The sequence below is a fragment of the Mizuhopecten yessoensis genome, unplaced genomic scaffold (genome assembly GCF_002113885.1).
Source record: "Mizuhopecten yessoensis strain PY_sf001 unplaced genomic scaffold, ASM211388v2 scaffold2111, whole genome shotgun sequence".
NCBI lineage: Eukaryota > Metazoa > Mollusca > Bivalvia > Pectinida > Pectinidae > Mizuhopecten > Mizuhopecten yessoensis.
In genome coordinates, this window is record NW_018404383.1 from 178527 (window position 1) to 198009 (window position 19483).

Genomic DNA, 19483 nt, shown 5'->3' on the forward strand with positions numbered 1-19483 from the left:
TTCATATCATCCCATTGTCGTACATATATACCAGCTAAGTCATGCATATCAAATTTCGAGTTTCGTTTCAATATAGACCGTAACAGTTTCTAATATACATGTTGCGGGTTGAATTTAACTTTGACTATTACAGATTCAAAATTTTCTTACAGAAGTTCTTGTGCACGCTATATCCTGTTGTTTACTTTGAATATTGTTCAATGTTTTTTTGTTTTTTTTACTTTTTAGAACCAACATTATGTTTTATGAATATTTGTCATCGGTACCTTGAACAAACGTTTTGGACAATCTTATTAGTCAACTATTTGTCCGATTTGCTTATTTGTTGGGCATTTGTCATAAAAAAACAACCTTGCCAGTGTCATTATTGAAAGTACTCGATCGGTTTTCACAATGTATATATTTACGCGTGATAAAATCTTTCAGTCTTTCTGTTTCTGAACATTTTCTTCAGGTTGGTAAGTATGGATTATGAAAAGTTCTGTTTACATAACCAATAAGAATCCCTATGTGACGTTTCGATGTAGTACGGTATGTACACTGTCACCTTCATCAGACAAATGACCAGTGAGGCGTATGCACACAACGGTGTAAAATGTGTACGAGTTACCCACAAATCGATGTCGATTCGGCTACGCTAAAACGTCACATAGAAAATCTTATTGGTTGTGTCAAAAGAACTTTTCATAATCTTTTAGTTTTTCAATGTCGGCCAAACCTTATTTAGCCACTACTTTCGTTTAAAAACATTCACGCTTCGTTTTGGTACCTCTACTATTGGGAAAACTGTCAATGACATTTTTACTTATATTTATATATAAATTGCTTCAATACAAAATGAAGTATATATATATATATATGTCAATGACAATTACATGTACATGGCCTAGTACATTGTACACGACGTCGTTGATCCTTTAGGGGACATTGTGGTAGGGTCGCTTATACATGTTGCACTGCTTTATGGGGGGGGGGGGGGGGGGATTTTTGTAGGGTCGATTGTAACACTGGCCTTATCACAAAATTTAAGTAGGGAAAAGATTTTATCTCGGATTGTTTTTAAAGTCAATATTAGGTCCCTAATCAAGGTTGCATATTAAATGCCAGGTCGAGATAACATTTTAAGCGCTGTCATACACCGACCAGAATTGTTAGCTAAACCAGTATCGCGAACCTGTTTCCAGGAAGAGTTTTAAATCCTCCTCCTCTTCCTCCTCCTCCTCCTCTTCCCCCTCCTTCTCCTTTATTTTTATTTGATGATAAATCTTGTGGTTTTGCGTAAATGTTCAGCTTGTATTGTTATTTTGTTAGAAATATGCATGCATGTAGTTCATTTCGTAATAAAATGAACTTGTCTAAGTTTGTACTGTTATTCTATTAGAAATGTATGCTTTCGTATTGAATAGTCATCTTTAACTTACCGGGAAAATACTTTAAGATACCACTGTCGCGACAATAACATTATATATACGTTATTTCAGATCTGATACATCTTTCAACAGCTTCTCCAAAACGAACAGAAGTTTGACTCAAAGACAACAAAACAATATATATTTTTGTAGAGTATCCAATTTAAATATGTAAATTAGCTGTGTCCATGAGTGACATGTACGTGCCGCTGTAAGGATGCTGGGCTGATCTCTGAGACAGGGGAGTACTTCACGGGAGATATATATGCTGAGAAGGGCACGTGCGGTCCAGGATAACTGGCGACAGTTTGCAGGGGGTTGGACTGCTGACTTACAAGTACAATACGATTGGGGACTTGACCAAGTCTATGAACGACGTGTGAGGTCCTCGCAATCACAAGTGTTACATATAGATAGCGGGGACTACTGCAAGTCTAACGGATACGGCGGAAAACCCGGATGTAGTGATCTCCTGGTGTCGAGGATGGAGCCGTGGATCTTCGTGGGGGTCATACCGACTGATATCCTTCTTTTATCTGTAGCCGTTAACAAAATCTCAACGACAGTAGGTGGTGTACTTCAATTTTATCGCGTGTCATTTCTCATCCCAAATATAGATAATTAATTCGAAATTCTGAGCTTTATAAGGAAATGACTCAAAACTTTACTACTTGTCGTGTATGGGTACTGAATTCCGCACAAGTCTATCCAAATCTACCAACAGTTTAACTGTACTCCTAGAGTACAGAGGCATAATAAACACATTATGGGATTTATTTGGAAGAACGCAAATAATGTAGTCGGCCTTAGGAATTATTATGTATGTGTTATCTAAGTAATATTTTATTTCTATTTTTGTCTGTACCTGGCCTTGATATATTGTGTCTAATTTTAGTTAAACGAAGAATGCAACAACAATACATGTTTAGCACGGTGATTATTTACATACAAATTTGTTGATTTTTTATCAAAGGATTAAATCTTGCCAACAGTCTCAGTTATAATCGAACAGATCACCAGATAAAATGCTTGATATTGATAGACTATTAAAATAACCGCCAATCATCACAGTGTATTGCAAATCTTGTTAACTTTGACGGACACAATTAATCCCAAAGTATGTCGCTCTTTACAAATCCACACGATGACAATTTCACGTTTCATCGAATATGTAAAACACAGTTCACACAAAACACTAATGTGTCTACATTTCGTTTCATTCAAACATTTAGGTGACGTGGTTGGCCAGCTCGCGCGCTGTGTTTGTGCTGTCCCCAAAGAAGAACGGGACACTGGGGAGATTTCTCCAGCGGGGGACATCCGCCCCCCACACACTGAACCGCAGTGACCCCGTGACCTTGAGTCAACAACATGCATTGTTTAGAGATAATTCCCACAATGGCGTTCGCTCCCCTGTAGTCCTGTTGACCTTTAGCATATTGGTGTCGTGACGTAACTTCCCGTCAACATGGCCGCCTCTGTTGTAAGACCGCCAACGGTAAAGCAGTTCTGCACACTCAACCTCGGTAATCACGCCGGGGATTTTTAATCTGCAATATAAAGTATGGACTTTTGACATTTTGTTTTGAATTGTTTAAATCAGAATGTTGTTGAAATTGATAAATAACTTAATAATACACCACGTGGATCAAATATTTTATAAATGTGATAACGGACGAGCGCCCCCACGTGGACGTCATCACACAAAACACATCGCATTGGTTTGGTCAACACGACCAAGTGGGAAAGAGCGGAATGTCACACATACGTGTTGTATGCTTTGTTCATTCATTGTACCACTTAAAAACAACAACACATCATTTAATTTAAAGGTATATACACGAGACATGAAGCGGGGTAAATGTTCCTATTATTTTTCAAAGTACGTCGTTATATATAAGCAAAGTATATTGATCTATCGGTGAAATTTCAATTTAGTGATTTTTTTGTTTAATGTACCATCAACCAAAAAGAAACCATGCAGAGATTATAAATGAATTGTCTTTGTTGTATTTTTTCGATGCCTCTCTTTTTAGTTATAAGATTGCAACATATTTGTATTTGCTGATGCCACCCTTTTCAGCAGCTGTAACAATGTGAACTCTGTGTAGCCATTGTTGCTATACCTCTCTGTAGTTTCTGCGTGCCACCTGATCTATGGCTGCTGTTACATAAAACTATGTAGCTATAAAACACTGGTCTTGCTAACACAGAGTAAAGATTGCTCTAACACAGTTCAGATATATAAACAATACCATAAACAATAGGCCTTTATCTGAAGTCACCGATAACATGACGGTTTGTGCAGACAAATGCATCAGCGAACAATAGGATATGTATGTTCGCGCGCAAAAAAACAGAGTTCTATCAGTAGAAGACATCGTTGTGGTATTGCTTTTATTAAGTTCACTTGTTCTTTATAACCATGTTAAATTTTCTGTTATAATTTCTGTTGCTGATATGGTTCTAGGATTCAGTTTGCATCCCGAAACCTTGAATCGAATAGCATTAACCGACAAAATGTTGTCAAGGACGAAAGTTAAGTAAAGCGCGCAAATTGTTGTAGCTCTGTGCTCACTGAAGATACCCCGACTTCAGTTCATTTCTTAAATAATATTGTCAAATTTCCAATGACATTTAAAAACCTACATTAAAATACTGTTATAATGTATTATTTTAGGTTTAGGACCCACAGAGGACGTTAGTCTAAATATGTTTCATGATCCTGAGGCCTCAGATAGACACTGATGCAATCCAACCAGTAATAGTAGAATACGATGTTTCAAACGTACAATGTGTAACCTTAAACACGTATATACTGATGTAATAAAACACATATGCTTTATGATACGAAGTTGCACCATTTCCCACCAAAAGCGTCTAAGATTACGGGAACGTATCAGAGAATGTTGGAACATATAGGGGATTGCGGAAACTTTGAACAGAATATCTAAGATGTCGAATAATTCATTTTGTAGTCTGGCATAGGTGCTCTCCTATAATATTCTAACAAACAGTCTAGGACCCACAGGGTACCTAAGGTCACATCCAAGGTCACGGCCATGCAAGCATCAAACACTTGGTTTTCGATGTATCATGTAGTCACCATTTATAGACAATAGGGGCTCTTCTTGTTCCACAGCGAAGTTAAGACATCAATCAACATGCATGTCTGTACAGTAGCATAAGAGCAGGAACCGTTTCATTGGTTCATCTCCTAATAAAATCTTTTACGTTCAATGTAATCGTAAAAAAATTAAGACATACGGAAAAGACTACCGCTGTAGATGATATCTATCGGAGATGTTTTTCGCGAACAAAATCTTTCAGTTTTTATTATCTAAATGCAGAAATAATACCTGCAGTGCTGTTAACTATGAATTATTCATTTGCAGAATATTGAGTCAAATATTCGACAATTTCGTTATAGTTTTTAAGTCGTATAAATCAAAGTGACTTATAGACTCTTTGGTTTGGGTGCTAGAAACTTATCAAAAAATGTTTAACACCTTGCAAGGTATTGAATTTTGATGTATTCACATGGCACTAATTAATATATTGTACTGCATTGTATTTCTGCTGACTGATACCAGTGTAAAGGGAAACTCTCCAAAGTATAGACGTTAAGCTGATGACCAAGTTATATAAAGGCGACACTAAACGAAAACACGACGGTTATCATTGAAGAACGCAAAGGCTTGAGAGCGAGAACACGACGGCGAGGGCGAAAGAATGCGATGAGGATCGCTCCCTCACCATTCCGTTCATTCTTCCTCGTATTCTTGGAGGCGGGATGGAACTCATGATAAATTTTTTGACTCTAGCTCTACACCATTTCTTACCGAAGTCGCCTCTGTTGTTGACATTTTCGGTAAAGTACAATATAAATCAAGACTTAAATGAATTAGTAAAACGGCAGGTTCGAAAATATTTTTCTCACATTTGATTTTGAACATTTCTTTCTTTGGGTTTAATGAGTAGCTAGAAATCTAAATTTTCTTCCAATTCAATTCAAGACCCTTAACATGTAGGAGGTGACAATGTAATGGAGAAAACAGAAGTGTATACCTTGTCCCATCTTCAGAATATAATGATAAGTTACCAAGGTTATAATGCCAAAATGTCCCTTTTCAACATAACATGATTTTGATTGATGCTGTGGATTTCTGCTAAATTGGCACAGTTGTTTGACTCCCTGCGACATCCTGCATAACGATACGTAATTTCTCACCACCTACCGATAGGGGAGGTCTGTACGCCGGGGCGCCGTATTGTTACCAACCAATTACCCCCCGTTAGCGTGATGAGTCGGGCGTCCTCGGGACGGTCATCTAACCTAGCGTACGTAACCAAACAATATAAATAAGGGGAAGTCACTCGCTATTGTCTGACACTATTGACAATGATGAATAAATACGTCACACACATTGTTGAACATTGTGATCAGACCTGAGTTACCGGCCTTGAGTCATATATTTCATGACAGGGGTCATATATCTTCACACCGTTAATTGTTCAGGTGCATCTACGGAACAGGGGAGGACCCATTATTTGTCGCCACTAACTAACGATAAGGCTAGCTAATAAAGGGTTCAAGGTATGATTAGTATTTTATACGGGGCCATTACGTAGTCTGAAGGTCTTCATTAGACACGTTCATTAGGCACTCAATATTCCGCTTGTTAGTGTAACGTGTTTGTATATAATAAAGTACACCGTTTACCGACTTTATATAGCATGGCCAGTGTGTCTGCAATGTACACACACCAGGATACCGGTATTTAGCCTCAAATCCAATGGTTTATACCCAAACACAGGTAGAACTGAATGAACCCAAGATGTGGCATTCATCAAACTACGTGTCCTCATCATCCCTATGTTCGCTATTCCGTCTTTGCGTATTTCAGAGTTATCTTCTCTTGGGAGAAGGTATTGATTGATAGGTTACTTGTTTGTGAGAGTAACGTCATCAATTTTTGAGAAAACGACGTAATTTTCTCACACAGACCAATGACGTAACAATCAATACCTGCTCCCAAGAGAAGATAACTCATAGACGGAATATATCTATCATTATCATTTGTGCAATATAACGTGAATACGAGTAGTTATGCGTCATTTTCACCATGGCAACGCTACTATATGTATATAACTCTATCTTGTTCTGTTTACATTATTAGATTCCTGTAAGTTTTCCATTTCTCGATACCATTGGAGTGATGGCAGAAGAAATGCGTGTCATTTTATAACTTTGTACAGCATCTTGCAATCTGTCATATACAATATGATGTCTTGGGTCAGCGAAACCGTCCGTACAGCCTGGACAATGAGGTCAGCAAAATCGTCCGTACAGCCTGGACAATGAGGTCAGCAAAATCGTCCGTAAAGCCTGGACAATGAGGTCAGCGAAACAGGTCGTACAGCATGGACAATGAGGTCAGCGATACAGGTCGTACAGCCTGGACAATGAGGTCAGCGAAACCGTCCAAACAGCCTGGACAATGAGGTCAGCGAAACAGTCCGTACAGCCTGGACAATGAGGTCAGCGATACAGGTCGTAAAGCTTGGACAATGAGGTCAGCGAAACCGTCCGTATAGACTGGACCATGAGGTCAGCGAAACAGTCCATACAGCCTGGACAATGAGGGCAGCGAAACCGTCCGTGCACCCTGGACAATGAGTTCAGCGAAACCGTCCGTACAGCATGGATATTGACGTAAGCGAAACAGTCCGTACAGCATTGGCCATGAGGTTAACGAAGCAGTCCATACAGCCTGGACAATGAGGTCAGCGGAACAGTCCGTACAGCCTGGACAATGAGGTGAGCGGAAAAGTCCGTACAGCATTGGCCATGAGGTTAACGAAACAGTCCATACAGCCTGGACAATGAGGTCAGCGGAAAAATCCGTACAGCATTGGCCATGAGGTTAACGAAACAGTCCATACAGCCTGGACAATGAGGTCAGCGGAACAGTCCGTACAGCATTGGACAATAAGGTCAACGAAACCGTCCGTACAGCATGGATATTGACGTCCGTATAGACATCCACCATGAGGTTAGCGAAACAGTCCGTACAGCCTGGACATTTAGGCCAGCGAAACCGTCCGTATATACTGACAATAAGGTCAACGAAACCGTCCGTATAGACTGGACCACGAGGTCAGCGAAACAGTCCATACAGCCTGGACAATGAGGTCAGTGAAACCGTCCGTGCAGCCTGGACAATGAGATCAGTGAAACCGTCCGTACAGCATGGATATTGACATAAGCGAAACAGTCCGTACAGCCTTGGTCATGAGATCAGCGAAACAGTCCATACCGCTTGGACAATGAGGTCTGCGAAACAGTCCATACAGCCTTGAAATTTACGTCAGCAAAACAGTCCTAAACGTATTGCCACTGAGGACACAGAAACACTCCGTATAGTCTGGAACTTGAGGACATAAGAACCGGCGGTTCAGCCTGGTGATCGAGGTCGTCAAATTCGTCGTGCGACCATCTCTTAAAGCAAATGTAACTTATATCGCTAATAAGACGAAAATCCTAACAACTACATTTGATGGCGATATCAGGGTCTACAACAGGTTAATGATGCCATGCCCTAATTAGGATAAATGTATTACCAAAGATTACTAACGATCATAATCCCGTAGGCTAATGAAGCGTCAGCCATCTTTGTATATGGTTATCACCATAACAACTCGGGTATCCAGCCGTTAGCCCGGGTCCCGTGGAGAGCGCTCCTCTTACCTTTGATCACGACATGGATACCCTAGATGCCGGCGCAGCAACATTGAACCGAGCAGGGAGCCATCACCCGATCTTTTAATGGTACATTAATATGGCTGATAGGATTAAAGCACAGCACTGTCAAAAACTCAATGGGCCCTGATCACAAACTCCCTGGTTCATTTAACCCCGTCATACGCGGGTTATAGCAGTCGTAAGGTCTTGCTGCTCCTTAAAGTCATCCCAGACCTACCTGGTGTCCATTTCTGCCACGTCTTCTTAAAGCTATGTCTATTAACGTCGGATAGTTCAGGGCCAATCTCAATAGATGACGGGCAAATGTATATGTATGAGAGTATAGTGTCGAGCAGTGTTATGACTTACTGGTTTATAAATGTCACGATTATACGGAAGGTGATGGCGATGATTTAGTACATGGTAGGCCAATGCCCCGAGCTCTTGGTCAACCATCCCTTGGCGTGAACATTGGGGATTGAGTGCAGCATCATCATCACATTTCAACCAAGATACAGTGACCGCTAGAATACCGCATTTCTTTCAAATTGTTTTTTTCGTTTGTTAAATTGAAACAATGCAAATTAAGCGAAAGCCTGGCGAGATTGTTTTGAAAAACGGTGATGAAATAAAAGTAACATGTTCCAAGAAAAGTTGGCGCCATGGTTTGTAATAATAATTAATAAGCATTTAATTTTGTCGCATTGTTGTGAGTACCTCGCAGTGCGGAGGACAGCTGTGGTCTGTTGACGCCCTAACTCACCTTAGTGATGAAGTTCTTTGAGTCTAAGTGTATCGTCATTAAGATCGGTTTCAGATAACAGATGAAGAACTCTGATTGTTATCAAAGCTGGTATTCAGCGCATCATAGAGTCCGTCAAGGTAGATAACCCTGGGAGAGAACTGTACAGGTAAAGGTAGATACGAACTTACCCGGCGGTCAGCAACCTGAACAGGTGTTTTATGTCTGGCTGTTATAAGCAAATATTGACCATCTGATTACGTGATAGTACATGAGGTGTTGATTCCGTTTGATACTGACCAGTCACGTGTCACCGTGACAAAACTTGACATTAAATAACCTATATGGGCATTTCAATACACGTGTACTTCACAACCGAGGTCAAAAATCGCTGTGAAGTCAATAGAAAATGTTCACACCAAGAAAATGCCCCCCTCGACAGTATTTGAACAGATGTGTACGGACCGCTGAGAGAAGTACTCTTTTATCAAGGGTGGAGTGTACCTACCCGGCGTACAACAGGGGATCTCTAGTAGATATAGGTACTTATTAGCACCAAGGGTCCCCAGGAACAACACAGATGGCCAGGGGAAACCGGGGTAAGAATGTCCCCTCATATCAAGGTTGCTTTGTGTAGGAGACCGTCAGAGAGCCTCTTAAACACACCGGGTGCCGACCGGCTCAATGTCAATTTGAATAGATACAAATATTTCAATTTTCTTCTTCAATTGATCTTAAAATCACACAAATATTTAGGATTTTTGTATGTTTATGTACACACTAGGTGGAATCCGCCTGTGTGCCGGGGTGAGATAAATGTAGGTAATTAAAGGCATGCATCCCACCCCAACAACACACCAAGTCTATTGACATTCCCACGTATTGGAATCGTTTCGAGATCTACTTTATGCTGTTATACAGTGCTTTACGAAGGTGGGCTATATTACCGCCGAAAACAAACATAGTCGCTCTTTACACGGTAATTATGTAACGATGGGCCTCGAAAGTACATTGTGCCGCATGCATACCAGGATTTTTTTCACATAACAAAACCAGTCTTGTGAGAAAGCTGTGTATACATTAGGAGTTCATCACGTCTGATCGTAGACCTTGATTGACCACACGTGTTCGAGGGCATAATGACACAGCTTTAACTCCAAATAGGGCACACAACAGAAACAAGGCCCTAATTGGTGAATGCTGCATTCATTTTTTCCGTTCTGACAAAAACTGGTACCGATTGTCGAGTTCACGGTCAACATGAACGATTCTATGTTAATATTTCTAGTCATCATATTACGCAACAAACTGGTTACCTTTACAGGTGAACAATCACACAGGGACCTGCTAATTGGTTACAGCTATATTTGGACCTTAGGTGTTCAGAGTAATTTTACATGTTTTAGGGGTTTAGATCGACTTTCGCTATCAATGACACCCCAATGATCATATGCATCATATGCTTTCTGTGAAATAAAAAACCCAATATATGATCATTGGGGTGTCATTTTTGCCAAAAGTCGTACCGGTTATGGCAGATTACGGACTCGAATCCTGTTATCATCGGATCTTAAGAATTGATAAACAAAAACGAACAGATGAAATGACGATGCGTATAATATGTATTGTATACTGATGGGCCAGTGGCCTAAAGTTCGAATTAAACTTGAAACTTGATGGAGAAACATGGCCAATGCGATGGTCATTTAGACAAAAGGCAACGTACGTTGTGCTGTGCCTATCAATTGAAACACTGTTTGGTTGCACAAAAACTCGATCAGTGCTATAACAATATTTAAACACCGTTTAAATACTTAAACCTCAGTTAAAATTTTGTATCATCTCGCAAAGCGTTCTTGCGGTCTGATAAAACATATTTCGTGTGTTAGCAATCGTCACACGACAGACACACATCCGTCAAATGTCTTATATAGATAGCAGCATTGTTTATGTAAACACATCAATTCAAAGTATTTCGATTGAAAATGCGGTTTTAGTGTTTAGACCTTTATTTGGTAAAGGGGGTAAAGGTTAAATATCTCCTTTTGATAAAGTAAAGCGGGTTCTGTAAAACGCTATGCTTACCTACTGAACCAGAGACGTATCCACCACATGGCTTTAGATGGCTGTGATTGAACTAACTTTTTGTTGCTTGTTTCCGTATAGTATCAGAGGAAACACTGCTTGTCGAATGGCATGGTACCAGCGGTGCAGACTGAAAATGTTGCTTGAACCACAGTTAATGCTGTCATTACGTGTCATGCTGGTTTAGGGAATTATGAGCGGACTAAGAATGGTCAATCGGACGAGGATGGTTAGGCACAGGCTCTTATCGAGTCGTGGTATGTGATATGGTCATTTAAAAGTGAAAATGTGATGCAAATCAGTCAACAGCATTTAGAACATGCCATTCCTGGGGGTGACTCAATCGGTCTCGCGACACGCTAACGACGGGACGTAATGTCGTCCCCCCTCTGTGACTCACGACAGACATACCTTCAAATCAATTTGCAGTCCATCTTATGCATATTAAGTATGTACGAATTCAATCAAGGATATAAACTGATTCACTTGTATGTCCGACACCGGTCCCGGTAATGTCCCTTGCTTATTGCCCCAACGTGTGTGACGATACCGTACGTCCCACACACCCCGGCTACATCGACGCCCCCTTGCGGTCAAGGAGAGGACATATGCCCCCTCCCTCGCTCCCTCCCTCTATCTGAATCATACCGAGTTGATGATTGCACGGATTAGTCAGTGTACTTATCACCAATACAAACAAATCGAACAAATTGACATTATCCGATGAATCAGCACTGACATTGTCTAATGCAGTATTTTTGTTCTATCGACAGCTGCATCATTTGTCGCGTGTATTACCGATACATACGGACTCCCCTTCTCATACTTGGACGATCTCTAGTTAGTGGACGATGTCATTATAATGTCGGTTGAGACTGATTTTAATTCACTCTGTAAGCCATTTTCTTTTTTTATTGAAGAAATTGAAATATTTGCTTTTATAAATCATGATATAGATGTGGAACCTTTACAATTTCAGAAACTGAATTTGGATAAAATATGTTGTTACAGCAAAAGAATTTTATTTGATGGATGGAGTTCACATGTCTTTAAAATTAAAATAAATGAACAGGAAAATACTGCATTTCTCGTCTATTTCAAAGGTTTAGCAGAGAAACATATAACAGCGCAGAGATATGATACGTGATGACGTCACAGATCCATCCGCTTCATGGAAAATCAAATACGGATAATTGTACCGTGTTATAACATTTGTGCCAGGATATCGTGATTTTACTATCTGAAATATCCATTTTACTGGATCCGCTCCGCGTCGCTAATAAAACGGTATAGACACAAATGTACACATACAGAACGTACAGCTATTTCCTGTATGCCTTAAAGTTACTCTGAAACAAAACAGCGGTTTTGATTACTTTTATTCTTCCATATTAAGGCGAGACTGAAGAGTCTGAGGCCCTAAGAAATTGGGCCCAAATTTCTTCTTTCAAAGTACCAAACGCAATCAAGGGAAGGTTCGTGAAGGCCCAGGAACTGAAGATAAAAATTAATTGCCATAAATTCACGCTTGATTTCACGAGGTACGTTTAAGTATAATAAACATAAGTACAAGTATAGAAAACATAGTAACACATAAAAGTATAGAAAAGTTCAAAACACATTATGGTAATAAATGTACGTATAGAAAATATATAAACATACAAAACTTTTGAAACACAAATAAAAGTTAGAAAATATGGTAACATATACAAGTAAGGAAAATATAGCAACAATTGATTATTAGAACCGAACAGATAGTAAAAAAGAAAGGTATAGGAATAATATTGAATAAATGATATCAACACCAAAAGGTATAGAAATCTAGTAACAGCTATATTTTTCATTTCAAAAACTTGCTTCTAGAGTGAAAAAACAGCATATGGCTTCTTTAAAATGAGGTTAAAAAGAAAACAAAAACATCATAAAGCCACTTTCTGTCTAGAAACAACAGTTTCTCTTGACGTTATCATGGTCTGTAGCTTATAAGAATCTTTACAGTTTAATTTGCCTTCACGGCTTGTTGTACGAAAGGAGATGAGTGGCCTCCTATTTTCCACGTTTCCATTAGTTTATATGGGTTTTTGATTAACTCCTTCTTTTTTTTTTTGGTGCAACAAGGTTGCATCAGGACTTACTGCGTAGATACAGTGACAATAAGTTAACGTGCATGGAGTTGATCAGGTGCACAAGACATTACCTTTCCTGTCTGGGTTCAGATCAAACATGACAAATACGATTTCACTGTCTTTATGTGTTTGCGTGTGTTTAGATCATCCGGAAAGTTTCGGTATTTATTAACCGAAATCAATTACACGATTACAGGTCTAAACAACAGCACGTCATTATTTGCCCTTATTTCAATTGCACCTCCGATCAATTAAGACTCTGTCTTATACCGGTATTATGTGCGACCTTGCTTGGTGTCATCTAACGCGACAGGTGAGGCCATATGGCCTGCCCTCGCGCTCTTACGGTCTGCTTACCTGTATTTTGTTTTAGTCTTAGTTATGCAAAGAAGACATTTCATGAATTACAGGTAAGGATATAAATACGAGACTGTTTATAGCAGGCGAAACATGCCTGAAGCTGCAGGCAGCTCAGACAGAAATTAATGTACACTTAAACAACAGTTTGAAAAATTACAATAATTATAAAATTGACGACAAAACAAGATATACCCGGAGGAATATTGCAGAGATGATGTCTTATCATAGCACTTATTTCTTACAAAGGTAAACACATTCACCTGTACAGCTATGTGTACCATCGGTATACTGTCCTGTCGCGAGTTCCCGGAGTTGGTTCGGCTGAAGAAAGACCCACACAGAGCGGTGCAGATTGCTGATAACTGTTAAAGGAAAAGTGCAATACAGATTTCCAATTTCATGAAATGGAAATGCATTGATGATGGTTATGATAGTTTATGGTATTTCCATAAATTGATTGATTATCTTTCAACATATACAGCCTCATGCCAAAACTATTTGCCTTTTCAAAACAAAAAATATCTTAATATCATGCATTTATTCTTTACCTTTTTTAATGGAAATTTTCTGGAGCTAGTTATAGCGCGATTGAAACAAAGTTTTAAATACTGAAACACGTTTCTTCATAAAAAAATTGAGAATATTTTCATACATTTGTGTTTACTGGTTTTCGAGGTATGATTAGTTATTCAGATGAAATCGATGCCATTTTGTGTTTTGTGTTTCAAAAGAATGAAAGTGAAATTTTATTTCCGACATTAGCTCAAACATAATTTGCAAATCATTCTACGAAAAAACATGAAAATATTGTCTTATAAAGCATAAATTAATTCTCTTCTATGATGCCCGATTTCATTTTAGAGGTGAAATAATTGACTCCAGGAAAATTCAATGAAAAACAAAAGATAGAGATGCATGAAATACAGAGTAAATTCGGGCCAATCGCAAATAATTTTGGCACGATACAGAAGATTACGCACTATCAGTAAGTACCAGAATACAGCGTTACAACTGATAGTTTTCCCATTTAATAGTGTAGCCAGCAGACCTTGGACATTAACTTTTGTGACAACTGTAACCCTGTTCCTTGCAGTGGGGTAACACGAGTGATATTGTCGATAGTTCGATCTCGTATGGTCGGCTGTCCCAACCAGTGGCAGTGAAAAACCTCACCCGATATCGAATCAAGCAGCGGCAGATCGAATTTAGAAGCCATTTAGACAGCAAAATGTTCTTTCCAATGCAAATTACTGTACCCCTATCCAGATCCATTTAAAGACAAGAACCCAACTGTTGGTTTGTAATCGGGGTATTTTTTGTATGAAAAGAAAGTTTAAATGAGTCACAAGAACGCTAGATCGAAATAAACGAAATGAAAATATGGTGCAGAAATGTTGACATTGTTGTTATTTTTGCATTTATTTACTTTTTTGTTTACAAAAGGGCTTATTTACTTCGCATTTCTACTTTACAGTATTTTCTAAACGTGACAAGGTGGTTGAATCTAATGGTAGATCCATCCCCGCGGATGACCGTAACATTACAGATTGTCCATATAAGATAACATCAATGCCAGGAGATCAGGAAATCATGAAGAGGCAATATTTCCCCTGGAAATAGTCCATAAATAGTATGGAATCATTGGCTTTACATGTAGCATCAAATTGGTAAATACAGGACTTAATATTTTAATCCAAAGAATGCATTTGGAGTGCAACGTTTAGCTTAATTTATCAATTTCCCAATATATTATCTCTTAGATCGGTCAGCAAACTCGATAGCTTTACGGAAGCACGTGATGTAAAACAAAAAGACTTGTTGTCATGTTTTTCAGAGTATTGTTAATTAGTGATTATAACATGTAATCATAAATTCATTGGTCATTCGGCTTCTAAGGTCGAGATGTCCATCTGTTAAGCTACGATTTCTTCTGATTCCAATACTCTAATATTGAAAACATTCCCGAAACAATTGACCAGAACAAAACCATGATAACAATTTACATCATTAACCTCACGGTTTGCTTTCAATTGGCACAAAGCATTTGGAAAACCCCTAGAACTTAAATTAGAATTTATATTGATTAAATATATGGAAGCAATATATATATGTTTTAAAACTTTATAAATAATAAATCTTCACCACAATTATTATTACTTTTAAACTTGTTTATCGCTTTCATAATTTGTATTTTGTGCTAAAAATTACATTGCCATGAGAAAAACTTAGATATTTCATTTGGGAAGTCCATGTCGACAAATAATTACACGCGTCTGGAATGAAACTGAGGTATGAAGGGCACTTATACCAAACTGAGATATAAGGGTCGCCTCGAAACAAAATGCTGCATACTGGGCAACTTGCAATAGAGAGACTTGTAGCAACCGGAAGCATGACGGGAAGAGTGTTAGGATCTTGTTGAGCGACGTACAGACTAGTGACGTAGATACTCGAACAACGCCGAGTGTATAACAGGGAGCCTTCTTAAATGGCGATGTACGACAAGGAGCCAAATAAAAATATGAAATATGAAAGAAAGTCTTGAAACAATCTTTCAGGTAGGACTGGGAGAAAGTAAAGAGTAAATAACCCAGGGTATGACGAGTAAGGCTCAATTAACATCAGAAAGGTACCTATCGATAAAAGAGAACCTTTTAAAGCATAACACAGAGTATAACAGGAAGCTTTACAAAAAACCTGGAAAAATCATATGAAGCATTGTTATACACAGAGGTATGAAGGGTAGCCTTGTTTACCTGTTCTTATCCAATACACATAGAGGCCGGGGTGGATATACCCATCCTAATGTTAAACGCAATTTTATGTCATTTTTAACATATTATCGTTTCAGCTCACTGAATATTGCAATGTCATGGGGCAGAGTATACACATTTATCTTGACTATGGCCATTTTATCTTCGTGTGTTGGTTTTGTGGTCGACTTTATGGTATCGAGGTATTGAGGTACCTTGTATAGGTATCTAAACAGGCATTTAAGTGGGGCATTGATTCAAATGTTCACTCGCATCGGAAGTAATAAATATTTCTATTTTTTTTTGGTCGAGAAATAGAAACGTGGTAATTACTTAAACTGTAGTTAATATTTATCACGATTCTGTCTATGAAGGCATTAGGGTTCAAAGCGAACTCTAAAATGCAACCTAATCGGGACAATACCGGTAGTTTCACGTCATCAGAGGGAAGAGTTCGGAGAGGTATTGGGGGTCGTTTGTGTTCATTAGCGACACGCATCATGACGATTTCGGAGAATCTTCTCTTTGATCTACCCTCGAAACGTATCCGTAATTGATGCCAGGATTCCTTAAATATTTAATCCATTCAGATGAAATATCTATATTTGTAATGTAATAGATGTTGAACAGCAAAACAAACTAAAGCCAATTACTGAATATGAAAGTTAAATAATTGAAACAGATCAGTTTGGTAATTGGTGTAAGATTCGTTTGGTGGTAGAAGTATTCTATTTACGGAGTGTGTACTCAAACTCGGGTTTGGGACAGTGTTCAAAGCCACGCGCTGGTAACAGTACTCTTTGGTCAGTCAGCTGGTACGGACTTTGATGAGAGAAACACCTGCTCCAATCTTATCTTCTACTAAATGCACGGGCTTGACAACAATGGCGATTATAAGCATGTAGTTATATCATATACCAACTACAGTAATTGTCTGTCACAACACGCTACATTTCGCATCGACAATTGTAGTGCACTATTGGATCTGGGTCGGTGGGAGGAGATGATGGGCGTCAAAATAGGACCAGCCAAATCAGAATATATTTTTTATAAAAAATACATGTTTTTTTTAAAGAAAATCATCAAGCATGGAAGTGTAGGGGGCTAATAAATCCGTCGATGTAATGCGACACTTATCTACAACGTCAATACTTTTCCCTTTTATTGGGTGGTGACGCGGTATTAACTGAAAGGTCCCGTGCCATCACAAGGGAAGAACAAAACGACCAGAAAGTGCGACTTCCTCCATTTAACATTCTATTGTGTCCCTGATAAACAATTATTACGATACTAGTACGGGAAGGTGTCCCTTTTATCCCCGACCGTTCACTGTGATGCCCTAACAGGTTTGATGTGACCCTCACCCTCACCAACAGCATAAACATGGCCGAACATCTCCGTTATCGCCAGACTGTACCCACGTGACCGTGCGTGATATAAACAGGGTCCATTCATGGAAAAGGACGGGAAAAGGAAAGAGCAGAGATGCTAACGATAGGTTGACATTTTGCGGTTGCCCAAAGCTTCACCGGAAGTAATCACTGTCGTACTAAACGACAAGTTGGAATTCAAGTCATGTCCGGAATGGCACACAGCGCACAAACACCAAGATAGCTTTGTGACCTTGAGTGGCCCGGAAACTGTATAGAATTCAATGTATCCTTTCACATTTAACGTGTCATAAATCAGAAACACTTCCGGTATCGTCGCAGATGTCTGTTATACGTTAGAATGTATGAGAAAACGCATCACTTAATAGAATGACGTCACTTTCGGGAATGTGTTAATTATTTTTACAGTTATGAACATTAATAGAGAATAGTTTCCTAATAAGAATATCTAGTATATGAAAATAAAATGTTCTTGAAATGAATTTCACTTTATATCAATTTATTTAACATGAAGACTTGGTTTACTAGTTTATTTACCTTGTGGACACTTTATTAAAGATAATTTGAACCTATTTACTCACTGTGTAGACTCTTATTCAGCAAAAAAATATGCATTTCTCGAAAATCGATGCCTATGTATGTGGGCAATTTATCGCTGTGTTTGTCAAACAGTTTACCAAATACGAAAGTATTTTTCTATATCAGAACATTAAATAATGCTGGAAGCTGTTAGAATATCAGAACATACGTCAACTTCTATGAGTGGGTGTAGATTATTTCCCAGCTGCATATTTTCGTGTACATTCGCCTATCTTTGTCAAACATGGGAAGTCATGTTTTCCGTATCAGCAGAACTGTAAATAGCCATGAAATAAACAGACTCCGGAGGGCCGATGACATTTAATGGGGTCGAAACGACCACGGGCCATCGTACTTCCGAAAACATGTTTCAAAGTTTTCTTTTATCAGAACAACCATCTCTGTGTAATTTTTTTCTTGAATTAAAAGTCTAAAATAAGACTAATCGTGGCCTCGTGTGAGATTATAGCGTGGTTAGGAACGGCACGGCGAGAGGTGGAAACCGAGAGTGTTTGGGCGTGTTGGTATGTTTAGTAGATAGCGGGAACGGTACGGACGCCTGGCATGTTTAGTGTTGGTTCCTGACAGGTATAGGGATTCCTCCCCACGATCTCCACGGGTCGCCACAATTAAGTCACAATAAATGACATGTTGTATGTTTTCCAATTATTATCAAAATTTAAACAATAAAGTTACGACAGTAACGTTAAGGTCGGGCGGTTTGGTTCAGATGACACCGACGTACATGCTCACGGCTAAACAAAATCTCATATAGTTATTTAGTGTTTATTTGCCTTAAAATCGTAAGCGTTACATTCCAATGTCGGACATGTAAATCTTGTTGCTCTATAAACCTAGTACATTTCTCGGTTTTTGAGTTTGGAATGTATGCACCTACTGTAATATATGGTGGCCATTGCCAGTCATTAATATCGCACGCGTGTGTCTTCATAACGAGGCATGTCGTGTCCGCCATGACAAGTAAACGCAATTTCTAGAAACGCGTGATCTACTGACATGAGGGTACCAAATCGGAACGGTACCAAACAATGGAACACTTTTATATCGATAATGCATCATTTTCAATTTTCGATACAAGTGCCTGGTATTTATTCTAAATCAAAATGGATGTAGACTTAATTTGATCATTTTAATTGCCTAACTCTTATACGTTGTCCATTCACTCATTTTCGGAACCTTCACATTAAACCCAATAGGTCTGCTGTATCCTACTGCATCAGCCCAAGAGGCGACCAATATGCCCCCCCCCCCCCCCCCCCCCCCCCCCCCCCC